The 27,425-nt window shown below is 40.7% G+C and overlaps 1 protein-coding gene across 3 annotated transcripts in view; it reads left to right on the forward strand.

The window, feature by feature from the left end:
* Window positions 1-27,425, forward strand: part of MID1 (midline 1) — a 357,392-nt gene that overhangs the window by 173,855 nt on the left and 156,112 nt on the right. For 2 of the 3 annotated variants that reach the window (XR_006890368.1, XM_046673830.1), the window contains exon 1: window positions 15,033-15,270. The exons of the other annotated variant lie outside the window; for it this stretch is intronic. The gene's annotated coding sequence lies outside the window, so the exon portion shown is untranslated. Of the gene's footprint in view, window positions 1-15,032; window positions 15,271-27,425 lie in introns of those variants that run through there. 3 annotated transcript variants of the gene reach the window in all.

Consider the following 27,425-nt stretch of genomic DNA (forward strand, 5'->3'; position numbering starts at 1 on the left):
GGCTTATATACCCTTTTCACAAGAAAAGAGGGTTTGGGCTTCAAGGGATGATAAAATATGGGGAAGTGACTAGAGATATACGGAGGAACTAACAGAAGATAAGGGCTATTTTAGTAAGGCTTGTTTATGCAAACTCGTCTTGGTGTCGACTTCCCATCTTTGATGATAAGAATCACTCTTCTCCCTGGTACGGCAGGGAGCGAGGAGGGGGCTCCTTTCTCAAAGGGAAATTTATGCCCTGATTTTAGGCAGATGAGAGGAGGGCAGAGAACTCTTCCTACATCTCTTGGTCCTCAGTTGCCTTTAGTTCAAAATAATCCTGATGCCAAACTGGCATATTTTGGAGTGGCATATTCTGATCTCCTTCAGGAGGTAAACACATGGAGCTTGAGGCTTGTATTAGTCAGTGTCAGTCAGGGCCAGCTTCATAGGCAAGCATGCAGTCACACAAGGCCCCAGCTTGGTTTAATGATCAGCTAAATGGGTGTGGCTGCATTCCAGTAAAACTTTATTTGTGGACAGTGAAATTTGAATTTCGTATACTTTTCATATGACATGAAATAGGATTCTTTTGATTTTTTTCTCAACCATTTGAAAAGGTTAAAAACCATTCTCAGCTGGTGGACCACACAATGACAGGAGGGGGGCGGGATTTGGCTCAAGGGCTGGAGTTTGTCAACCCCTGAGCTGGAGAAGTGGTCCCCAAACCAGCAGCATCAGCCCTACCTGGGAACTTGTCAGAAATGCAAATTTCCAGGCCCCACCCCAGACCTGCTGAATCAGAAACTCTGGGGTGGGGCCTGGTAATTGTGTTTTAACAAGCCCTTCAGGGGATTCTGTTACTTGCTCAAATTTGAGAACCACTGATCTAGACTGACCTATGGTTCTGAACCTTAGCTGCTCATTCTAATTCTCTGGGCTGTAAAAAAATCTCCCCACCAAGCCCAGCCTAGATCAATTAAATCAGAGTCTCTAGGGGTGGGACCCAGTTACCAGTATCGTCTACCGCTATCTCCTCCAGGTGATTTCAATGGGCAAACAGAGCAACTAATGCTTTCATTGTACAAATAAGGAAATTAGATCAGAGAGCTTAAGCAACTTGCCTGAGACTCAAGAAGAAATAGGGATGGTACAGCCCTCTTACACTTTTTCAGATACACGAGCGTTAGAATAGTATGTTTGGCTATAGAATCTATTTGCCAGAAGCTTCAGGGGTCATGCTACCTTTTATTACTAGCACAGATTAATTTTAAAACACATCTGGAAACACGCCCTAAATAAAATGAAAACTAGTTTTAGAAACTCGTTAGGCCAGATGATGTCACTATAATTGGAAGAAATAAGGTGCAGAGGCTCCAGGCAGTCCCATCTGCAAGCACTCTGGGGCTGAGGCGAGACCTCCAAGATTTGGATGGAAGACGAACCTTGAGAGCCACTGAATGTCATTGCCTACCCTGGAGCTACTTGCCAGTATAGCTGCACAATTGTTTCCTGTTCCATATCTGGAACACACGTAAATAGGTTACAGTCTTAAATGTCGTTAATGACAGTGAGAAACCAACATTTGCACGCTTGGGATGGGTTTTATGACTTAAGGATTCCTATGCCTTGGGCATTTTTAAAGGAGACTTTCAAATGATGAATGTTTCAGTTCTGATTTTCTCAGTAAAGCCTTCACCATATCTGTGCATTCCGTGCAAGCAAGAAGACAGGCTGTGTACCCAAAATAGACCTGGAAAAAGTGAGGCACAGATGGAAACTGAGTCATGGGATGCTTACAAGTGGAGTTACACAAACGTACAACCAACCATTGGACATTTTTATTGTTTTAGTAGTTACTTGATCATAATACATGCTACAATTTTTGAGTGTTTACTACTTGCTGTGTTCTCATAGTTCTGTAGTTAAGAGCATGTTTTCGGGGCCCAGTCAGCCTGAGTGCATAAACCAGGATCTGCAAGCTCCTAGCTTTGTGATCTTGACAAGTCATTTTGCCTCTCTGTGCCTCAGTTCTGTCTTCCAGAAAATGCGGATAGTATTAGTACCTATCCTCGTAAGGGTAAAAGAGAATTAAATGTGCTTACAAGTGTCTGGCATCTAGTAATCAGTAAATTAAATAATATTATTTTTAAACAAATTACTTCATTCAAATCACAATAACTTTGAGGGAGAATAAGCAGATGGGCCAAATTCACACAGTTATTAAGTGACAGAGTTGATATTTGGACTGAGACTGTTTCTGGAATCGGTGCTCCTAGCCACAATGCTATACTGCATTGATTGGGATGATGAATCAAGTATTTATGGGCAATATTTTCCATGCATAGTATGAACTTTTTGGCTTGGCTCACATATCCCTGGACTTTCTTTTCACCTGAACAATTTTACAATGCCTTCAGACTCCCCTCCCATGGGAAACTGAAGCAGGGAGGTGGCCCCTCCTCCCAACAGCTCCCCCTGCAACTGGCCGCATTTCAGTAAATGTTGACTCCATTTTTCCAGCTGTTCTAGCAAAGAACTTGGAAGTCATGCTAGTCTCCTCTCTTTATTTAACACACTCACTCTGTCAGCAAATCACATTGGCTCTACTGTCACAATATATCCAGCATCTACCCAAATCTTCCCACCTCCACTACCACCCCTGTCCCGATCCACCTTGATGCCTTACCTGGTTGACCTGGTTGAACAAAAGAGCTTCCTCAGCGACCTTCCTTCTGCCCAACAGGCTACTCTCTGCCCAGCAGTAACAAGGAACTCTTAAAAATTAAATTGGCTGTTGACACTTGGCTTCGAAGCCTCCGTGATTCTCCCCATCTTGCTCTCAGGAAAACTGAAAACTCTTCTGGTGATCTACTAGATCTCACATGACCTAGAAACACTGTCCCTCCAACACACACACACACACACGCTCACGCTCACGCTCACGCTCACTCTCACTCTCATTCCGGAGACCCCAGCTCCTACTACTGTTGCCCTTACTCACTCTGCTCCAACCACCTCAAGCTCCTTGAATCAAGTTTGCCCTGGCCTCAGAGCTTCTGCAATTACTGTTCCCCCTGTCTGGACTCTGCCCCATCCATTGCCATAGCTGAAAGTCTTGCTTCCTCACTCTGCTAAAATGTCACCCTATAAAAATCAACTTCCCTACCCCACCTGCCAGCACTCCCTACCCTCCTTACCCCTATCACCATGATACCCACTTTATATTTATTTGTTGATTTGTTTGTCTATCTCTCTCCTCTAGAAGATACGCTCGTGAGGGCAGCCCTCAGCCTTTTTGTACCTGTCTGCTTGCCTCCCCAGCACCTAGAACAATGTCTGGCACATAGTAGGCACTCAGTAAATATTTGTTGAATGAAGGATTGGCCATTTGGGCATCAGGAAGGTACACCATTGTGTCTTTGTTAGCACGAGGTTAAGGCATGAGAGCCCTCAGCCTCTTTTTCTTATAGGAGGCACTTGTCTTTACACTTGAGATCTTTGAATGCTCTGGGAGTGATGAAAATCAATTCATAGAGATCTAAAGATATCTGTATATTGCTAATGAAATCAATGGCTAAACCACTGATGTACCAATTAGCTTTGAATAAGGGAAAAACACTCCACAGTCTGCATTACTAACTGTGGAAATGAATCACAGAAATGTATTACATTGGGAATGCCATTGCGAAATTCTGAATGGAGAGGAAAACCTCATTCACAGTCGTGGAGAAATAGCCTTAAAATCCACATCCTGCCCAACATAGTACATCAGCAACATCTTTTTCCATGAGGAATACCCCATCAATAGGTTTATGTATGGTTTTTCCCTATCTGCAAATGATCGCATGAACACAGCCCAAATTTGGAGAACTATTCAAGGTAAATAAAAATGATTAAAGTGCTTTGTTTTGTTTTCAAATGTAATGGTAAAGTCTTGGCTTATCTTGAAGGTGCAGTGTGAGGTACTTTGGGAGGTAAATTGAGGTTGAGGATTTCAGAAGCAAATCAGAATCTAAGTGGCAAATCCCAAACACCTCTACGTGAGGCACAAAGGATGAGGGAGCGTTGTGGCGAGTCATGGGTGTGCTGGTTTCTGATGCCTCTTTCCAAAGGAGAACTGCATCTGAACTAGGCTGGCCTCACCACGTGCTGGAAAGAGCACAGGTTTTGGAGTCAGAGAGATATGTGCCAATTTCCCAGATTCAAACCATAAACTGGCTGCATCTTCAAGAAGGCCTGATGCATACCTGGTTCATGATTGAGACGAGATTCCTTTCATTTCCTCCCTTTTCATTCAGCACAAATACCTCCTGGTGGGTTTTATTATATTAAATAGCACACCTCTCTAGTGCAGGTATTCACTTTTTAATTTAAGGTTTAACTAAGTTGGACCTCTTAGTGTGTGGTGTATCAGCTGGTTTTGAATTCCTTCAATCAGGTTAGATTAATTTGCCCAGTTGAAAATAAGTATCGCCAATTGCTTGGTTTCTAAAGATGACCGTAACAAAATTATCTCTTCCCTAAACAGATATTGTTTAAGAGAAATATCAGAAGGTCTTTTTGCTAAAACATAGATAATGCTACAAATAAGAGTATAGTTACCTTGTTCATTGTATGTTGTTATTTAAATCACTCACATTACAATAATTTAAATAGCAGCGCTATTTATAAAATAGACAGGCAATATAAGTCCTTCCTTTTGTAAATTGATAAATCAAAGGAGAAATAAAATGAAGCCTCGGTTGAATGCAGTTTCTCAGACATTTAGAGCTCTTTAATAAATATGGAGAAAGCTAAGGCACCGATACTCAACATTTGCAGTTTTTTCCTTGCTACGACTCAATATGTTTATCTTATATCAGAAGAACAGTATAGGAAAGCCTATCTCAGTATGTGTGAATTTTCATAAGTGGTTCCCAGCAGAGGAAGAGCTCATGATGAGCCATCTAGTTATAAGGAAATAAGGGCAAGTATTACTTCCTTGGCTATTAGAAGAGAGCAAAAAACACCCTGATCTGTGTTTAGCAAAGGAAAGAGACATGTAAACCATGATTCTTAAGTAGTTTTTTTATGTACCACCATCTTAAATCCAAGTATAAATATTATGTGTGAAGTGGAAGAGGGTTTTCGCCAATCAGAAAAAAATCCAACCATTTGAGCAATCTTTCTGTGCATTTGCGAAGTGCCAATCTAGGAGATAAAGCATTGTCTTTTTACAAGCAAGGAGCACAAATCCTGTCCAAAGCTCCTTTTGATTAAAATTTCTATTCACCTCCTTCTGTCTATGTGATTATCAATGAACCAACCGTTTTTGCTTGTTTCTAATATATGAAAACTGAGATCTGGTTCACAAAAGTTAATTTTCTTTAATCTCTAAGACTTTTAAAAATCAGCTTTGGGCATTAAAATATTAAAGGTTTGAGAGACTAATCCTTTTCATTTATAAGAAAAGTAAGAGAGAGAAAAGAATAAGTCTAAGAAGTAAAATGGTCATAAATGAAGACTAGGAACCAAGTATTCCTAGCCATACTTAAGCTTACACACAAAAATGCATTTTAATCAAGAATGATGCCAATTACGAATAAGAAGAACATGGGGTTTTTGATTACTCTAACGAATTATTAAGGCGTCTTGGTTGTAGAATCTTCATTCCTAGAAATCTAAAAGAATGTATGTCTAAAACAGTTTGGATCAGGGCTAATATATGTATTTCTCACTACACATGTCAAATTATCCATAAACGTTGAACAAATTAAATCTGTAGTGGGGGAAAGAGGAAATGCCAATCAGATCATATGTGCATGATGTGGTGATGTTGCACTTGGGGTTCACAATGAGCCATCAGACATGTGAATTTCTCTAAAACGCTCCCCTGACTCTTTGGTCAACTATGGGCCAGATAATCATAAAATAGTGCTAGTTTACAGGAAGTGAATTCAAGGACAAGAAATTGATTTAATAACCAATGAGTATCTTTTTGTTTATTTTTAATTAATTTTAATTTTATTAAAGTAATACATGTTCAAAGTACAAATATATTAAAGACTTGTAATGAAAAACAGCAATCCCTGCCTTGTCCCACTTCATGCTAGGAGCAATCACTTTCAACTTGTAAATATTTCCTCTGGTATGTACTCTTATATTTCCCATAACATGCTTTTACTACTACTTCTTGGTTTATGAATTTTAGACATTATCTTTAACATCCTACATATGATCAAAAAAGAATTACCTCTCTTACACTACCTTCCTCATCCCCACTCCACATCCTCCCAATATCATTGTGTCAGTTAGGAATCGTGTTCACCTAGTAACACAAATTCTAAAACATTGGCTGAAACAAATTAGCAATTTATTTTTCTCACAGAACATGAAATTCAGGGCTCATTTGGAGGCTCCAAGATGCCATCAGGAATCCAGGATCCTTCTACCTTTCCTGTTTTCCAGCTTTACCATGTGTTCCATCCTCTCATGGTTGGAGAATGGCCCCAGCCCCTCAGGCATTGCAACCATATTCCTGGTGGGGAAATCCAGGAAGGACAAAGGGCAAAGAGTGTGTGTCTCCTTCAAAGAGCTTTCCCAGAAGCCCTACACAGCAGCTTCTACTAAAATCTCATAGGCCATAATAGTGTCACATGACCACCCATAACTTCAAGAGAGACTGGGAAATGTTGCTCAGCTGGGCACATTTCTGTTCCCAAATAAATTGAAGTTCTGTTGGAAAGAAACGAGGGGAAAATGAATATTGGATTGGCTACCAGTAGTCTCTGACACAATATCTATATCAGCGATCACTGCCAATTTAAGGAGTGTTCTATGACTATGCTTCCTATTTTGTGCTTCTTTTGTTTTTCCTGGAGTTAATAATAGCCTCACCTTTTGCTTTTATTTGTGTATACCTGTTCATCCTCAAATGTGATCTATCAGTATCATCTTTTACCCCTGGAGACCTACCTCCAGGAGTCCTTCATCCTCCTGCTACAATTTAGACTGAGACCTTTCTAAGACTATTGCATCTATCATCTTGGACTTTCCTTATTTCTCTTTAGGTTGGTTTCTCTTTAGGTTGGCTCTTCTTTCCTGGTTTAGTTCCCTCCTTTTGCTAAAACACATCTTTGAGTGGATTCCAAAGAAAGAGCACATGGGATGCAAAAATTTTGAGTGTTTCTTTGAAAATAATTGCATTCTATCGTGACATTTAATGAATAGTATGACTTGATATAGAATTGTCAGTTAGAAATCATTTTGTCTCAAAATTTTATAGCTCCTACCTTCCAGTGTTACAGTTGAAAAGTATGTAATAAATCTATTAGCAAAATTTCATTATTTATAAATAAGAGAGCCTTCTACTAATGGAGGTCTTTAAATTATTATTGTTATTATTAGTTGCAACAATTCAGTAAACATTTTTTGACTGACCATATCCACTGCGCTTGTTGTTATAAGGGACATACAATAGTCCCTTGGCTAGGCTATAGTACCCCGTTCCTCAATCAAACTCTAATCTAGGTGTTGCTGTGAAGGTATTTTGTAGATGTGGTTAACATCTATAATTAGTTCCCTTTAAGTAAAGGAGATTATCTTTGACAATGTAGGTGGGCCTCATCCAATCAGTTGAGATCCGTAAGAGCAAAGCTGAAGTTTCTCTGAGGAAGAAGAAATTTTGCCTCAAAACTGTAGGATGAACTCCTAACCTGTCCTGTGGATGCCAGGCCTAGCAGTTCTCACAATCACATAAGCCAAATCTTTGAAATAAATCTCAATATTTATACATATATATATATATATATATATATATTACATATCCTACTGGTTCTTTCTCTAGAGAACCCTGAACTGATGCAGGCTTCAGTGACCTCAGAATCTAGGAAAGAGGTTAATAAGACAAGTAAAAAATAAATTATTATGATAATGTTCCTCATAAATTTCGACACAAAATTATAGTAAAAAAGTAGATGACTCAGAAATTGAAAGATTCTCCTTAGGAGGTAGGATATCATTGTGCTGGTGTGAAGCAGAATGTTCAATTGGGAACGTAGAGAATATCTGACAGTGGGCGGAGCATATGAAAACCATCACTAAATTCATGCATAAACCTTTACCAGATTACCAAGTGGAAGGTAATGAAGGATCAGCCGTATTTAATCAATCAACAAAAACTGGACGATATCAAAGTATTTCACCTCTAATTCTAAAATAATAGAATTATTACATAGTAAGTTATAATGAAAATTTAAAATAACATGCTTTGTTTTAATTCCTTAATATTTAAGTGAAGGAACATAAAGGTGAATTTATTTAAAACTCTGACTGGTGACTAGTTAGTTAGCTCCATCCTATCCGAACGTCAGCCCTTAGGGTCCATTCTCCCAAACGACTCCTCACAGTGTGTCTATTTGTTCTGGTTCTGTATTCACGGATTTCTTCCCCTCTTTCCAGGGTCTGTCATCCAAAACATTCATACAACAAACAATAGTTACAAAAAACTTTCCCATATATGATTTCATTTGTTTTAGTCCATTCGGGCTGCTAAAACAAAGAACCATAGACTAGATGTCTTATAGACAACAGAAATTTGTTCCTCACAGTTCTGGAGGCTGGAAGTACAATATAAAGGCTCTGACAGATTTGGTGACTGGTGAGAGCCCCTTCCTGCTGCAGACAGCGATCTTCTTGCTGTGTCCTTGTGGCAGGAAAGGGCACTAATCCCTTTCATGGGGGCTCCAGCCTCATGACCTAAGCACCTCCCAAAAGTCCCACCTCCTAATACATTTGGGGTTAGGGTTTCAACATATGAATTGCAGGATGGGGGAGCACAAACATTCAGGCCATAACTTGCCCAACTGTCCCCTGAAAAATCGCGAGTTTAGATATGTCCATTGGTTTACCTGAGGTCCATCAGCCAGTTTAGAGGCCACATCAACACTAAAAATGGACTCCAAATCGCATATGTGGCCCCTGCTTGTGGTATGCCACATTGCCTTTGTTAAGCAATTGAAAGAAACTAACTTAATGAGTACCTGTACTCAGTGAGTAGAAACTTGTTTCTTTTTTGTGACATCCTCTAAGAATTATAGGCTGGATTTTCTGTTTTTTCTAAACAGAGACATCTCTTTTTTTTAATTGTGGTCATAATAGCTTATAACATTGTGAAATTTCAGTTGTACATTAATATTTGTCATACACCATATAAGTGTGCCCCTTCACCCCTTGTGCCCACCCTCTACCCCCCTTCCGTCTGGTAACCACTAAATTGTTCTCTTTATCCATAAGTTTGTTAATATTCCACATATGAATGAAATCATATGGTGTTTGTCTTTCTCTGTCTGGCTTATTTTGCTTAACATAATGCCTTCAAGGTCCATCCATGTGGTTGCGAATGGGATGATTTTGTCTTTTTTATGGCTGAGTAGTATTCCATTGTGTGTGTGTGTGTGTGTATATATATATATATATATATATATATACACACACCACATTTTCTTGATCCAATCATCAGTCGGGGGGCACTTGGGTTGCTTCCAGGTCTTGGCTATTGTGAATAATGCTGCAGTGAACATAGGGGTACATAAGTCTCTTTGTATTGTTGATTTCTTTGGATAAATACCCAGTAATGGAATAGCTGGGTCATATGGTGTTTCTATTTTTAATTTTTTGAGAAATCTCCATACTGTTTTCCATAGTGGCTGCACCAGTTTGCATTTCCACCAGCAGTGGATGAGGGTTCCCTTTTCTCTGCAACCTCTCCAACATTTGCTGTTTTTTGTCTTGGTGATCATAGCCATTCTAATGGGCCTAAGATGATATCTAAGTGTAATTTTGATTTGCATTTCCCTGATTATTAGTGATGTTGAGCATCTTTTCCTGTGCCTATTGGCCATCTGTATATCTTTGACAAAATGTCTGTTCGTATCCTCTGTCTACTTTTTGACTGGGTTGTTTGTGTTTTTGTAGTTCATTTGTGTGAGTTCTTTATATATTATGGAGATTAACCCCTTATCAGATATATGATCTGTCAATATTTTCTCCCATTTGGTGGGTTGTTTTTTCATTTTGATCTTGGTTTCCTTTGCCTTCCAGAAGCTCTTTAGTCTGATGAAGTCCCACTTGTTTATTTTTTCTTTTGTTTCTCTTGTCTGAATAGACATGGTATTTGAAAAGATCCTTTTAAGTCTGATGTCAAAGAGTGTACTGCCTATATTTTCTTCCATAAGTTTTATGGTTTCAGGTCTTACCTTCAAGTCTTTGGTCCATTTTGATTCTATTTTTCTGTTTGGAGAAAGATTATGGCTTACTTTCATTTTTTTGCATGTTGCTGTCCAGTTTTGCCAGCACCATTTTTGAAGAGGCTTTCCTTTCTCCATTGCGTGTTCTTGGCTCCTTTGTTGAAGATTGGCTGTCCATAGATGTGTGGTTTTATTTCTGGGTTTTCAATTCCGTTCCATTGATCTGTGTGCCCATTCTCGTAACAGTACCATGCTGTTTTGATTACTACAGCTTTGTAATATATTTTGAAGTCAAGGATTGCAATGCCATCAGATTTGTTCTTGTTTCTCATGATTGCTTTGGCTATTTGGGGTCTTTTGTTGCCCCATATGAATTTTAAGATTCTTTGTTCTATTTCTGTGAAGAATGTCATTGGGATCCCGATTGGGAAGGACAACTCATGTTTTTGTCAACTTAAATTACCTTCACTAATCACCTCAAATACAGTATTCCTCAAATTTTCCTCTGCCGCCATAAGTATAAAACAACTAGATTTCTGGAACCTCTGAGGGAGAATAAATACACTCTTTTTGTAGCCCTCAAGGACGTTGCACTTCCACCAGCACACTCAGGTAGCTGAGTAGGTAACTTCAGCTTGGTTTTCATTGACTTTTGATGATGTGTCCTGACACATATTTCAATAAACTATATGAAATTACTGATAGTCAACCATTTTTTACTTACACAAACACTAATACCAGATGCTTTGACCTAATAGAATACTGAAAGGGATGGCACAAGCTCTGCTGGTTGTCCTTTAAGGTGCTGTATCAATGTCCATCCATGTCCAGTAGGGCCTGTCCATGACCATCCGCCCAGGAACCCATGTTGTGTTTGCTGTGGAGGTCTGTTTATAACCACACTTGCACATAACTACACAGGATTATGGTCTAGGCTGCTTTATAAAGGAAGATCTGTCGAGACTACAACATCTGGGGCCAGCCCCATGACCGAGTGGTTAAGTTCACATGCTCCACTTCAGCGGCCCAGGGTTTTGCCAGTTCAGATCCTGGGCGCGGACATGGCACTGCTCATCAGGCCATGCTAAGGTGTCGTCCCATATAGCACAACCAGAGGCTCTCACAACTAGAATATCAACTATGTGCTGGGGGGCTTTGGGGAGAAGAAGAAGAAGAAAAAAAAAAAAAGATTGGCAACAGATGTTAACACAGGTGCCAATGTTTAAAAAAAAGGAAAAAAATTTCAAAGCAAAGTAGAAAAGTAAACCAGAAATACTCAGTAGAAAAGTATCTCTTTCAGGTAAAAAAAAATCTATTAAAGAAAAAGACTACAACATCTCCTCAGCTGATGTTGGCACGTGCAGTTAATCATAGACTGAGAAACAGACTATTTCCTCTAGTGCAGCGAGTTTCTTTACTTGCTTCACTTCACTTACTTACGCTGTTTCCAATAAGTGGATCTAATCCTCACTTAATGGACAACCCCCAAAGGACCATTTATTTAATTAGAAATGTTGAAAAAATTATATGTTTATTTGTAAATGAAAAAGAAGCCTTCATTTATTTACACTGTTCACTTTTCTTAAAAGTTTTCAGACTCATTTCTGCAGACAGCTTATTTTATAACAAAATGCACAGTAATTCTAATCCCAACACTTAAGTTTGACTCCTGCTACAGCAATTTATAATAAGATCTTGGGTTATTTACTTTGCCTCGATGATCCTGACTGTTCATTCTTAGCCTGACAATGGTGATGTCTACTTTTTGGTATTTTGGTGGAGATTAAATGGTGCACATTTGTGAAGTGCCTGGCAAAATGCTTGGTTCATATTAGGTACTCATATGTGGTGTTTTTTAATGACACCACCATTAGCGTTCCTGTCCTTATGCATAATGTGGGGAGATAGTGGAAATAACCATCATTAATCACTATATCTCTTACCAGCAGAAATGCCGTTTTATATACCTATCAGAGATTATCATATATATTTCTCCTAGAGATCTTGTAATCTCTGGCTAATAAAATGTATGATATGTAGATGCAAAAGTGTGTGATGCCTTCATATAAAAACATAAAAAATATACTGTCTCACAAATATGTCCATGAAGCCAAGGTTCTATTTTAGAAGGCTGGTCTCTTCTCCTTCACTCTGGCCTGGATACGGCCCCAGTGTGGCAGTGTTAGGATAGAAGACGGCATTATGCTTATTGTTCTCATAAGTATAGAATAGACAGTAAATTATGGTAAGAAGTAACTTTCATAGTTTAATTTCCCAAGAGATTCTTGTCTCTTCCTTAGCGTGGCAGTGACAGTAGTCCGATCAGTCTCCATGTCTCAGGGAAGCTGCACGTTGCATTTTGTTTTCTTTCCATACGTGTTTGTTGACTGCCTACTGCACGGTAGGTACAACGAAAGTGGCTGGGGTTACAAAGATGAACAAGGCACCATTCTTGCCCTTGAGAGTTTTATAGTTTGGTAGGAGAGACAGACTCAAAAGCATAAGATTACAGTACAGCATGGCAGTGAAACAGCAGAGGCGTATCATGCTTTGCTCAAGCTGGTGCTTACCGTCTCCTGATTCAGCACAGCTTTTTCCAACTCTTTGTTCAGTGCCCTCACTGGGGGAAGGAGGGAACATTTATACCATTGAAATTGGCAAAGGCTACAACAAATCTTGGCTTTTTGTGTGTGTGTGAGAACTGGTTGTTAAATATTTACCAGCACACCACTGGGTGTCTATAAACTGCTTTATGAGCATAGAGGAGGGAAGGGATTAATTTGTCTTGGGGCATTCGGGGAAACCACAAGAGGAGCGACATTTGACCTTGTAGGATGGTGGGGGAGTGGGCCAAAGGAGAAGAAAAATGGATGAAACTTTGAAAGGGCACAGTGATAGCAAGAGGAAATCTCAGCTCATATTTACCTTTGAGGTGATGACAGCAGAAGGCAAATGCAGTCATGAAAAGCTTGTACTGAAGGTGATAAATAGATGTGCCTAGGGATTTAACTCCAATGATATGTAATGGCAGCAGCTCTGGGCAGCTCCCCGTGACTTGGGGCTGAGGTCATACCTAGGGCAGGAATCGGTGCGGTATGTCTCAAAGTGAATCAGAGTCCTTTGGCAGTGGGATAAAATGCTGATTCCAGGCTCCTCCTCAAACCTACTGATCAGATTCCTTTGGAGCAGAAGCAGGGACTTGGGGATTTGCATTTTTAACAATCTCCCCAGAAGTTTCCTCGCACAGTCAAGTTTGAGAACCAATATTTCAAAGCTGGCACATCAGTGGTTCTCAAGGGGGCACGATTTTGCCCCCTAGGGGACAAATGGTGATTGATTGTTATCGATGGTCATGTCTGCGGGGGTGCTACTGGCATCTAGCGGGCCAAGGCTAGGGATGCTAGGGCCAAGGGATGCTGCTAAACATCTAGGGCCAAGGGATGCTGCTAAACATCTTGGAATGCACACAGCGCGGCGCCACCACAGAAAATGCTGTGACCCCGTACTGTCAATACTGCTGAGGATGAGAAACCCTGGTGTACATCATAGTGAGGGCTCTGAAGCAAGTTCAAGAAGAGGACTGAAGCCAGCTTGTGTCGTTAGGTGGACCCTGAACCTGCTAAGATAGGGGGTTCGGATGAGGTTATGGGCCTCCAGGCCCAAATATTGGGCCGCCAAATTCCATAGAACTGGGCATAACTCACGTCCGTTGAACCCACGCAGATGACACTCTTGAAGCTGCCAGTTCATTGTTTGCTAAGTTGTTTTTTTCCCGTCTGATACCAAAAATTTAAAAATATTTATTGAGTTAGTCTCACAAAATTCTGGCCATTTCCTGGTGCCACACAAAGTAGTCTTTGCTCCATCGACTTGAACTTTTTTGAAATCCAAAAGGTAGATTTGCATTGAAATCACGTTGACTAAGAGTTGCATAAAGTTACTGTTTACATGGAGTTAAGAAAGCAAACTTTGGAGATTCTTTCCGAGTCTAAGCCTACGTTCAAGTTTATAAGAAGGCAGTTGGCGTTTTCCCATCATGCTAAGATGATGGTCAGTACATCCCTGTTAATAAGTTCACCAGATCAACCCTTTAGGTAAGGTGAACCATAGTGATACACGTACTTTAAAACATTTTCGTTTTAACCAAACATCAGTGTTTATTTTTCTAGTAACAATTTTATTAGCTAAAATTATGCCTCTGGCCCTCAATATATAGAGATTCTTGTTCATTTGCTGCATTTCAACAGATTTGTGTGCACGTTCCCATTAAGATTTGTTTTTCTTAGATGGACATACAGTTCATCTATATGGAAATGAGGTGAGTAACATCCTCCTCCCTTGATTGTTGGTTTCAGCTAAGGTGTTCTGCATAACAATTTGGTTTCCTCCCCAGTGTCTTTGCAAAAGTAGCACTTCGGTGCAAGATACCATTTTCAAAATACGGCTGGGTCCTGAGTGTTGCATTTTTCTGGCTGCAATAATTCCGCACTTTCCAAATGCTTTAGCGCTTTTAGGGAGCTCCCAAAACCAAGGCTTTAAGGTCCGAAGCTAGTTAGGCTTTGAGCAGACCCAGAGCTGTAAGATAAGAATAGAACTCATCTTTTACTTTTGGAGCTTTAGACGCTGTTCCCAGCTGCTTCCAGTCATTTAAATCCTGAAAGCTCTCTAATCCTCGCGGAGGCAGCCTTTCTGGCTCCCAGGGTCCACCCCTTCCTCCTGATTGGCGAGGCTCCTCCGGAGCCCACGCCAGCCACCTACGACGTCTCTGAGACCCGATTTGAAATAAGAGCCAGGCGGTCCTCGCTTCCCCGAGACCGACTTTTCATAGGCTGGGAAGAAAAGCTTGAGAAACTTGACATTGTCTTGGGCAGAGAGCGTGTAGCAACAGATCAAAGAAAAAGAGGAAGAAAACGTGCTCTTTGCTGCCTGTGGATCTCGCTGAGTTGCTTTTGTCTTGCGGGCTTCTGTTGGGTTTGCTGTTTCCCCTCTGAAGACCGCGGCGTGGGCTTCGAGGCAGCTCGCTCCCTGCCGGATGGGTCATGGAATTCTAAACATGAGGCAGGTAAGCTCCGGGAGCTGCGCAGGCGGGTGGGGAGGGAGGGCGCGGCTTGGGACCCCTGGGATGTTACTCCGGAGAGCTTGCTGGATTAGCAGATGCCTGGCCAAGTTCATCCATTTGGCGTAAAGACCGGGCTGCGTTTTCCTAAGGGAACCAAAGAAGCAGATTTCCTGTGGTTCCCCCCGAACACCTCCCCCCGCCCCACACGCACACCGTTGCCACCCCTCCCCACTGTTGCTTCTAATGGTGATTGGTGATGTCAGGCAGTCATTGTAAAGGGCTTAAAAGCGGTTTGCAGAATATGTAAATCAGTTCCAGTTTGCCATCGCAGGAATGTATTGTGCAGGGATCTATCTCGAGCTTTTAGCCTCTATCCTATGCTTTGGGTTAGAATAAAGACAACTGAATATCCTGAAAAAGAATTACACGGGGCCTCTTATCTCATTTTGGCTTCGCGTTCTAAGCCCTTACTGTGTTTATGGCTGAGAAGGCGGAACCAGCCCGAAATGAGCACAGACAGTCCTTCCAGAAAAATGCAGATTTGTTTTTCGCTTCCAGCAGTTTTGAAATTGTATTGCTTCTGGACGTGAGCAGACAGCCGTGAAAGTAGTGAGCAGAGAAAGGGCTCGGGGGTTGCTTAAATGAGTCTTTGAAAAGAATTCTAAACCAGTAGCTTCTTCCGTGGCTCCAGGGCACGGTGATAAAATTCCTTATCAGCCCAGGCGGAGGTTTACAGCTTTGCCGTTAAGAAAAGAAAAGAAAAGAAAAAAGTAGGAAGCCAAGAAAAAGGTGTAATTTACAACTCAGTCAAAGTTATGGAAGAATCTTAGGTCAATATTTAAATATCAAGATCAATACTCATACGAGGGGAAGACAAGACTGGAAAAAACATGCGCTAGACTGGCAAGGGCAGAGAATTACAAGAGGAATGATGTTGCTTGCGTCGGCTCTAAATAAATCTGGGTGGGGAAAGTTAGCATCTGTATTACCTCACTTTTTCTTCCAACTGTGCACTTTGGGGCAAGTGATTTGCATAGGAAGCAAACTTTCTGTTTAGGGCCCACGGGGCGAGGGGTTTAGAACTTTCTGTCCCTTTCCTGCAGCCTCGGGAGGTGAAGCAGAGTCCCCACTGAATGGTCAAGGGTGAAGACCCTCTGCCTTCTTGCCCCGTCACTTGCTCCCTCGGCAAGTTTCAGTGAGTGCAGAAAAGCACGCTTAGACGAGCAAGTGTTGGGTGTTTGCAATGGCTTGGCTTGCCTTGCTGGAGACTGGGGCTGAGGCTCAGTTTCTTTAAGTTCTGCAAACTCAGCGTCCGACCCCATTCTTTTTATGTCGAGCAATCAGATGGGATGGCGAAAAGGAGCGAGAAGCCTAAAAGGAAAGGATTTAAAAGGAAAAAGAGGAACGCAAAACGTTTTTGAAAAAGGTCCTTGGCTGGAACAAAGAAGTCATTTGATCCTGTGCAGAGCCACCTGTCCTCTCCTCGATGGTGTCTGAGCTCAATTTTCAGAATCCCTGTTCCCACACAATTCCTCTGGGACGGAGGCATTCCCTGTTCCTGACGCCAAAGGCATGCTGTCCCGAGCTTGGCATGATTTCTCCCAGGCCTAGCTCCTTGTGGCATTCACATGAATTGGAATTCAGCCCAGTATTGAAGTTTTAAGGGTACATATGCAGTAACTCCTTGGTTATTTAATGAATGGGCAACTTTTTATCCCACCACTCTGTATGTCTAATAATATTTTTGCCTGTTCAGTACTTGAAAAGAGGATGGAACAGGGGGTGGGATGCAGGGGTAGGAGGAGAGGGGGAGAGTGGTTGCCCGTCCAAAGAATCCGGACAGTCCAGCATTTCAGGAATCTAACACATTGGTCCGCAACAGCTAGAACAAGAATGTAGAGGGGAATGAGATGGTGGAGTTATTGGCTTGGATTAATCCTAACTTTGAGTTTCTCTTGGGGGACAGCTGACTGTTGCATCTGGATAGGGTGAATCACACCCACCAGCCCATTTGCCTTCTCAGCCCTGCAGCCCCAGCTGGATTTGCAGTTAGCTATCAAACAGGTCCGTGTGTCATCAGCTCTGCAATGAAATCCAATCTCTTCACTGAGAAGTGATCCATCCCTGGGGCTGCACAAACTCTGAACAGTGGTATGGCAGCGAAGAGACCCCTGCCACTGACTAGCCACAGCGGGTAGCCAGAAATTGCCAGCAGAATTAGAAAACTGCCTGAGTGGCGATGAGATTCAGCGGGGTTTTGCCTTCTGCCAGGTTGGCGGAAAAAGAATGACGTAGAAGGCTAGTATTCTTTGAGGGTTCCTAAGGTCACGCTGAGTTAGGCCAAAAGAAAAGTGTAAACCTGATTTGCCTTTATCAGGAAGTAATTTTAAAGTGTGTGCCAACCTGTCTCTGCCCTCTGATCATAAATGGGAAACTTTCCTGAAACTTCCTTGAGAAGGAATTTGCTATGTTCCCTCCCACTCTAAAGGAGAGACATGGCCACCTGTTCTAGAAGCCCAGCCAAAAACAACAGGTTTGCCTGTGGCATTCCCGCAACTGCAAATATCCTCCCCAAATAGCATGCCACCCGTTGTCCCTGCACATGAGAACAAAAAATAATTCTTTATCGAGTTGGAAAAAAAATCAGGTTCTCCACACAAAATTGCTTACCAGACATATTTTGTGTTTTTAATATCCTGATGACTTTAGAAAACACTCTAAGAGACGAAGGTGTGTGCTCTATTTCTGATGGACTAAAACAAATCATTGCAGTTGCCTTATAGTGTGAAGGGGAAAAAAAAGGTAGTTACCCAACGCTTTAAGCAGCTGCTAAATTCTTCCAAGCCTAAAATGGTGCTAGTACAGGGAAGCTGTGACTCAGTTTGATTAGCCCGGTTTGCATTCTTCAGATTGGAATTAAAATGCCGAAGGACATCTGGTTTAATAATGAATGTCTTTGTATTAATCTTTCCTTTGAGGATTAGAAAGTCCTTTACAAACATTTATTCTCTGCCACATCCCAGGGAGAGAACGAGGTGGCAATTTGATCCTCTTTGAACAAACGATGAGGTGAAGGCAGAGAAAGGTGAAGTATAAAGATACACAGCAAGTTAGGTGCAAGTCAAGTCGGAGGATGAATACCACCCACCCAGAAAGACAGACTACCTGTGCAGGCTTAGAATCGAAAGCCATAGTCTAGGGATTAAAACAGAGCTCTTCCACAACATCCTTTTTCTTATCATTCTGTAACCAGCACATAGTGTCCCACGTATGTTTTATGGTTTCCTTCATTTGAAAATCGAGCCTGTAAAAGCTTAAAAGGCATTTCTGTTCTCATTTGTCCCAACACTAAGATCAGGCAGCTTTTATGACATCAAATAGCAAGGCGCTGTAACTAACCGGAATTTAAAATATGTATCTGAGAAACGCTCCCTCTCAACAGCTGTTTTAAGTTTTTGCACATGGTTTGGAGGTCCAATGTCTTCAACACACGTTAGAATTTTCATTTTTTCCCCTGCTTTCTCTCTCTTTGCAGGGAATGTTATAATCCTAAAACTTGCTGTCAGATTAAAGATCCTTATTGGTCATTTTGAAGTATTTTTTTCAAGTTGGCTTTCCCTTGCCATTCGTTATGACGTGCATTCATAGTTTGCTTGGCTATGGACCGCATAGGCTGCAAGCAAATCCTTTAATTGGTAGTTGCATGTTATCCGCAGACATTCCAGCAAGTTTTAAGGCTAAGTGTGTATGTGGATGTCTCCTGGCTTTGATCCCTTGTGTGGTAAATAGACATCCAAGGTAGCTATGGCAACCTGGGCTGTGCGTTGGTGGAAGCGGGGGATTTGGTCACTGGACAAAGAGTAATTTGTTTGATTAGAAAAAGGTGGGGCTGATCAGGGCATTTTTTTAAACCCGCATGCTTTGAGGATCCCAGTTATCCAAATCATTTGGATTTTTCTCTATAGGCAAAAAGAATTAATGGCTAACCACAACCAGAGTATTTTGCAGATGTAGTTTAAATGCTTTTTAATCAAGTGGTTGCTACTTTCAAAAAAACAACTTATAAAATGAAAGAGAAGTCCAACATATCACATCAATATCCCTGTTATACTTAGTGTGAATGTTTGTATTTTCAGAACTTGGTGAGATTTTTAAAAGACCGTGATCCGGTTGGGCAACGTGCATTTCAGTTATCCACCTGCAGAGGTCAGGCTTGAAGTGTCTATGATGGAAGGCCAGGCAGTGGACGCCACTGCTGAGAGCGGAGATCAGAGTCAGAGGGAATTGCTCTGCTTATTTGGAACAATTAGTTAGTGATTCTTTAATCTTGTGACCAAAGCCACGATGAAAACGAGTTCATTCAAGGAAGAGAATATCAAATACGCTGTGATTAAAGAAAGGGCTACAAAGCCAGGTCAAATGGGAATCTAATCTCCATTTAGATATAGGACAGTTTATCAACGTGATTCTTTCTGGCTTATTATCCACTCCTTTTATTTCACGTGAAACTCATCTCAGGGGTTTTGTTCTAGAAGGTTGTTTGCCTAGTTTTTTTTTTTTTTTAAGGATTGGCACCTGGGCTAACAACTGTTGCCAATCTTCCTTTTTTTTTTTTTTTTTTAAGATTGGCACCTGGGCTAACAACTGTTGCCAATCTTTTTTTTTTCTGCTTCCTTTCCCCAACAGCCCCCAACCCCCGTACACAGTTGTATATCTTAGTTGCAGGTCCTTCTAGTTGTGGGATGTGGGACACCGCCTCAACGTGACTTGATGAGCGGTGCCATGTCCGCGCCCAGGATCTGAACCCTGGGCTGCCACAGCGGAGCGGGTGAACTTAACCACTCGGCCATGGAGCCGGCCCCTGTTTGCCTAGTTTTATGAACTGGCATATTCTAGAAATTTCTTTAAAGGAAAAGAGAAAATATTAGGGACCCTTCCAGATCCACAAGATTCCCCCCCCAGGAGGAAAATATTCCAGTGACATAGATCAGGATGGTTAATGGCTTACAGAAAGTTAGGTGGTGTTAAGGAGCTCAGAAAATTTTGGCACAGAAAAAAAGTGCTTAAAGGGGACTTTCCTAAAAAAAAACCTAAAAACTTATCTGCTTTGTGCTATAAAAAAGAAGTTCTGGGTAAAAAAGGCAAAAAAATGGAAGATGTGCTGATCATTTGTAGTACAAGTGGATTTGAAGGTTTTATATACAGTCAACTGTTTATGATGAGGATAATGCAAAGTCTCTCCTTCGTTTCTTATTCAAGGACATTTACTGAGTACTTACAGAATTAATATATTCAGTAGTTCATTCAATAAAGCTACTTTAAATGATTCTTATATGCCAAGCCACTTTTGGGCAACAAATAGGATTTTGATGTGGACCTGGCCCTCAGATAACTTTTGATCTGGTGTACAATTTATTGTACCAATAGCATAACGTAAGTTATTCATGGACAAAGTGCTCATTAATAACTATATTTGTGTGGATAAGAATCCGCTTGATAAATTGATGGTAGCCAAAACTTTGCTGAACTTAAGAGACTTGAGAAATGATTTGTAATTGTGAACTTTAGTTAATTTTTACCCACATACGTATTTGTAGAAATTTAGGAATTCCTAGTTAAAATAAATTTATCATAATTATTAAGTAGTAAGTTAATTTTTCTCAATAGAGAAAAATAACTCATAGGCAGTTCCCAATATAGGAATGCTTTATGCTCTAAGAGTTCATTGTTTGAAACCCAGAACGTTTTCCAATGAGAAATGATGCCATGATTGGGACGATCTAAAAACACTACTTTAAAAAATAACCAATCTGATTAATGTCAGATTAAGTTCTGAGTTTTGAGGACATGACTCCGTGTCACAGAAAGAGAAAGAGTTGCCATACTTTTGGTAACAGACCAGTCTTGGCATTATTTGGAATAGGAAGCGTTTGCACTGGTATTCACCTTTCTTTCTCCATCCTTCTAGTATCTTCCCACTGGGGTCCCACTGGGGTGTCTCTCCCAGGCCTATCCTGATTTACAGTAAATTGAGTTTCCATAATTTCCCATCTTCCCACCCTTCCCTCCCCCACCTCCAAACCACACTCCTATTTCCTCTAGACAGTGGTCTTGACCAGATGTTGGGAGAGAAGCAATATGGATAAGCTAAATCTCATGACTCTTAACCCTTTAACCCTCAGGATGAATGTTTAGTTGGGGAAAAAGCAGGCAGTAGAGTCTGGAGCTGCAAAAATCATGATTGCCCTCTCAGGGACAATAATTGTGGACAGGGTTATGCATTTGGCAGACAGGACTTGCTGACGTGTCTGCCTGTGGGTCAGACCTCTTTACTTGTTCTTTTCTTAGCATTCTGCCTGAACTTCTGGACTCACTGGGGTCTTTGTGAGTAACATCCAGGGAACCACAGGGGGCTCAATGCGAGGAGTGATGGCATTTGTGGGTTTGGGTTGTTTGTAGTATGCTCTTTGTAAACTGAGCACTGTCCATTTGGATTAGAATAAATGGAAGAGAAACAGCTGGAGCTTTGTCTTATCTACATAAGTATTCAAAATGGTGTCTATATTTCTAGTTAATCGTTTGCCTATCTTGGGACTGAGTTACTTAAGAGCAAGAGTCACATCTTAATTCTCTTTGAATCCTCAAGTCCAAGGACAGTGCTTGGCGCACAATAAGAATCATTAAATGTTTTACAGACACATGCTGGATGAATTTGAAAAATTAATTCTGAAAAAGAATGAAAAATGCTCTTTAAGAGCAGAAGGGATATGAGGAAGAAAGGGCATTAGAAAGATTGGGGGAACAGCAAGGACTGAATGAATAGATTGACATTAGAGAAAAATTACAATATGTTACAGGTGCTTATCCATCTATTCCATTGGATTGTGTTCTGGGTGAGGACACAACCCAGAACATGGCAGGCAGCTTGGCTTAGACTCTCCTTGATGGGGCTACAGAAATGGTAACAAATGGGACGTGCCCGCCAATAGCTCAAAACCTAAAAGCAAGGATAGAATCTGTTGCTTGCTCTCATTGAGCCCAACTTGATGTTTTAGGCCTTTGGTACATGTGCAGTTGGTTTATTTTGCCAGGTGAGTGGCATGCCCAAGGTCACTCAGCAGCTGAGAGATTGTTTCTGGTCCTCCACTCTACTCCATGCATATGGCAGCCACATTTTCTGCAGTGAAATTCAAGATATATGCTGGACAAAGCACTTTCACTGCTTCTGGGTGTGATAGACTGTCTGAGAGTTATGGTTAATATGAGATAGAAATTTCTGAGACATTTAATAGTTTATAGAGACAACAGGACTAATACATTTTCAAAGGGTCCACACAGTAGACTGTTATCTGTCATATGTCAAGTTGTGGAGCGTGGCTTCAGTTGTATGTATTTTGAAGTGGTCTCCCCCAATTAACAGGAAAGTAACTGTTTGTGGACAAACGGAATTCGTCAAATGCCCTGCTGAGTCACTAATAATCAGATGAATGGAAGGCATCACCAAATATTAGAAATCTATTTATTTACACAAGATCAAGTCTTCTGTGGGAAATGCAGTAGGAATATAGACAAAGAGTCCTGGTTGAAAGTTTAGCATTTGTGGGTTGAAATTTTAGCATGGAGGAATGCTTTACCTTCCATCAGGGAGTAAAGGAATGAGCAAGTTTATGTCTAAAACCTGAGTCTTCTAGACTCTTCATCTTATTCTCTTTTGACTGTGACACATGCCTTCTAGTAAGATAAAATTTGGATGTTTTTGGGTCACATGCTAATTTAATGTGCTAATAAATTCCAAGACAGTTCGAATGGGTTGATGGTTTATAATGAGTCAAGAGTCAGGAATGACTGCATCACCTTTAGAAGAAAATGCTATTCGAATAATCCAAATAGTCTTATATTTGGGTTTTGTGCTACTTTTGTCTATATACTCTTTGTTCTGATTTTGGCTAAGTGTGAAAATGTCAGAGAGTAAAAACTAAGAGGATTATGTTTACACAGAAGGAAGTTTAAGGGGTGAGATGAGTTCTTTTCTTCTATGAATTAATCAGCTGTGCTTTGTGGAAATAGTGCAGGAAAGCGAAATGTAACATATGTAAGGGAGAAGAAAGTGTGAATTCTTTTAGTCAACGTATGGGGAAATCAGAATAGAAAAATTGGCTATTGGGTGAGTGATTCAGGTTTTTTTATTTGTCAATGTTTAAAGCAGATTTCTAAAGGGATACTGATGCTGCTGCCCTTTTTATAACTCTGAGTGAAAGAAGGAAAAAAGTCATAATAACTGAGAGGGGTATTGCTTTCTGAGTACTGTAGAGAAAAACATGATAGTAGACTATTAAATAATGAATATTTATTGCTTAATATTTCTCAGCCTGGAGGAGACACTTTGTGAATATTTTTAACATTTCCCCTTTGTAACATTTCAGTTGTCAGGATTGAATAGTTCACATGTAAACTACATTGTTTTGGTTTAACTAACAAAGAGTGATAAGACATGAATTGTTTGTGACAGCCCCGAACATTGATAACAGAAGACATTAATGCCTGCAGACACAGCCTACATGGTAAAATTCTGGGAGCAAAAATGCTTATTATGTTAGGCCAACGTGCTTTGACCTAGTTTTGCTTTTCTGCTTGGAAATTATGTCAGTATTAGTTACATCATCCCCGCGGATGAGCAATTTCACATTCTTGTTTATTTCAACGTCATTTTGTTAGTTTGTATATTTAGTTCTGACCTCCAAGAAGCCCCACTAATCTTCACTGACTTGCATTTTCTTTTTGAAATGAGTCTTCTGCATGATAAAGAGGGAGGATTTTATGTATTAACAAAACAATCTAAGATGCAGTCTTCAAAGGCATTCATTTCTCCTTGATCCGGAGCCACTGCCATCTTGAAGGCTCCAAGAGGCCAGCCAGTTTTCTGCTGATCAGAATTAGTCTTCCTTTCTTTGTCTTACGGGGATGGAATAGATTACTGTGCCTAAGACTGCCACAGTTGAATAGCAACAAAATAAAATAAGACAAAGAGGTTGATGGGACATTTCCCAGCCCATCATCCTGAAGTTTGTCCATTGCATATTTCTGCTTTATTTATCTGGTACAAACTGGCCCAACATATTTTTCCTATTTAACATTTTTATTGAATAATTTTCAAAATGAATTATTTCCTCAGTTGATTTCAAACACATTTTTTTTTGCCATTTAATACTTTATATCACTGGGGGAAAGAAGCATTTAATTCTTTCATACATTTCTGAATTCAAATCTTCAAAGAATGTGAGTCCTTCCAGTGATCGACTTGCATCAAATTTACAAGTATAATTTGCTACCAAAAGACCTTGAACGGTTTTTGGTGCATATGCTTTGGCATTCCTTATTAACAAACGTAATCAAGCAAAAGCCCACACGAATATGTATTTGTGGTTCCTCTTCAAAAATCGACCATTTGCTCTTGTTTTCTAATTGAATCCCTTTGTTGTAAGCTCCTTTGCACATCCTCTGTCCGAATGCAGAAAACCTAAGAAGGAAGTGTCCCCTTCAAAGCACTACCAAACCAAACTGAATTTTAACCAGGTAAATTGCTGTGGATCATTTAAAGAAATGGTATGGAAGTAATTGGGATAGGCGCAAATCCTAACTGTGGTCGCAGGGGGCTTCAAACCTTGTTTGAAACAGTCAACTCAGCGTGTTGTATTCCATGTCTGATCCTTATGCTAATTTGAATACTATCATCCAGAAGAAAAACTTCCTTATAGGATTTCCGGAATCCCTAATTGGTATATAAACATTGTCACTCATGAGCTGTCCAAAGTTGTGAAATATGCTATGTGTCTCCTATAGTGATATCCATTTGTAGGTATTGATGGCTGACTCCCAGCAGTTTTTCTGATTATCGTAGGCAGATACAAATATATTTCCCTCATCTTACATAAGTAGTGGGCTTCCATCTACACTATTTGCACCCTATTTTTTTCCCACTTCACATATATCCTGGAGATCTTTCTATAATGCTGCACAGAGCTTACCCCCTCCTTTATTTATTTATTTTTTTGTGAGGAAGATTGGCCCTGAGCTAACATCTGTTGTCAATCTTCTTTTTGCTTGAGGAAGATTGTCACTGAGCTAAAATCTTTGCCAATTTTCCTTTATTTTATGTGGGATGCTGCCACAGCATGGCTTTGATGAGTGGTTCTAGGTCCACACCTGGGATCCAAACCTGTGAACCCTGGGCTGCTGAAGCAGAGCATGTGAACTTAATGACTATGCCACTGGGCTGGCTGCCCCCCATCCTCTTTTTTAATAACCACATAGCATTCCACTGTGACAATGTACCATAATGTATTTGACTCTTCCCCTTCTGGTCATGTGGGATTGTGTCCAATCTTTTGCCACTGAAACAATGTACGTAGAAGCCTCGTGCATTCATCAGTTTCTGTGGGGCAGATGTGTGTGTATTATAAATCCAAAGAAGTGGGATTGCTGGGCCAAAGGGTGCATGCAGTTTCTAATTTTGATGAATAAGTGAAATTGCCTACCCAGTGTATGTGAGTGCTTCCCCAGAGCCTCCCCAAGAGAGGACATTGTCCAACTTGTACATCTTTGCCTACTTGATACACGGAAAGAGGTATCACTGTGTAGCTTTATCTTTCTCTTCTGAGTTGATGTTGAGCATCTTCGCATATTTTTAAGGGCCATTTGCATTTCTTGCACAATGTTTGTCCACTTCCTCCTTTTTGGATTGTTTTTGATATTCAGTTTTTAGTCTATCTTTATAATCATTCGCCAGAGTGATATATCCTGTTGACTGTCCCCAAGTATGTTGGAAATTATCTGAAAGGGATTTCTATGTTAGTGTAGCTAATTTTGAAGATTTTCTAAGAATGGAAGCGGAGCTGGTTCACAGCAAGCATTCATGTCAGAGTCTGGGTTTCTAGGCCTATTTATCACTTTCTCTTCCACTCTCTAGCCAGCGAATGTCAAGGGGCTAAAGCTTTAGAAAGCAAAAGTAACCTTCCAAGTATTGAAAGCTTGCTACTGAGGGTCTAATTCTGGGAGGATGCTTATGTTGTTAGTACTCTCCTTGTTGGAATTGCAACCATTTTCCAAGGAAGGAAGAGGTTTCACTTTAAATACTCAAGACCCTGGAAAAGTCATTAAGGAAATAGTCTCCACTTTTCCTCTTAGATACCAAATGTCAGGGTGCATCATTTACAAAAGTGATTTTAATATTTCAGCAAATTGGAGGTTCTGTATCAGCCTTCTTGAAGACTGGGGCTTTATGATCAAGACCAACTAGAGGGGATACACTTGCATAGCTCTGAGGTTTCAATGTATGCTATTTCTTTTAATAAGGAAAATCATTTAGTGCTTATAAATATGCGTAACAAGTAGTTATTTTATGGGAATGATCCACCTGCTTAATCTTGTATGATTACAGTTACCTTCCCTGTAAAACGGAAATAATAATCATAGTACCTATATTACAGGGTTGTTATGAAGATTAAATGATTTAGCATTTGTCTGTCACTTAGAATAGCACCTGATACAGAGTAAGTACTATGTAAGTATGTGTTAAATAAGTTATAGAATGGTAGTTGTCAAGAATTGGTGAAGGGTCTGAGATGTTACCCTACTTGCAAGCCAGCAGTTTAACCACCCACTGTTTCTTGGATGTTGGCAGAAGACGTGAGACTCCTGGATCAGAGACAAAGGACTTTATTACTCATGGCACAGCAAGTGGCATGAGCTTCATGTTCACATTGGCTCTCCTTGCCCAAGTTCCCCAGGGCAGCACAGAGCAGCCCAGATGGATGCCGTGCAGGTGGTGGGTTTGCCTCACACATGTGGATCCTGAGCTGAGGGAACCTAAATCTCTTATAATGGACAGTAAGCATGCCTGGCCATTGCTCTGGAGGGAGACACTATCTAGATCTTCTAAGACTGTTCACTGGCTGAAAGTTCTTGGAAAGAGAGTCTGGAACAAGCCACCAGTACCTCTGCTCGTACGATGTGTGAAATGCAAGGAATACAGGGAGGATTTTCTCCCAATAGTAGTCCAGTGAAGTATCTTTCGACCTTTTCTCATCAAAGCCCTAAAAGAGTTCCACAGAGCTACTTGGGGCAGGAAGAGAGTGATTTTGCCCAGACAGAGGAAGAGG

The sequence above is a fragment of the Equus quagga genome, chromosome 10 (assembly GCF_021613505.1).
Source record: "Equus quagga isolate Etosha38 chromosome 10, UCLA_HA_Equagga_1.0, whole genome shotgun sequence".
Taxonomy (NCBI): domain Eukaryota; kingdom Metazoa; phylum Chordata; class Mammalia; order Perissodactyla; family Equidae; genus Equus; species Equus quagga.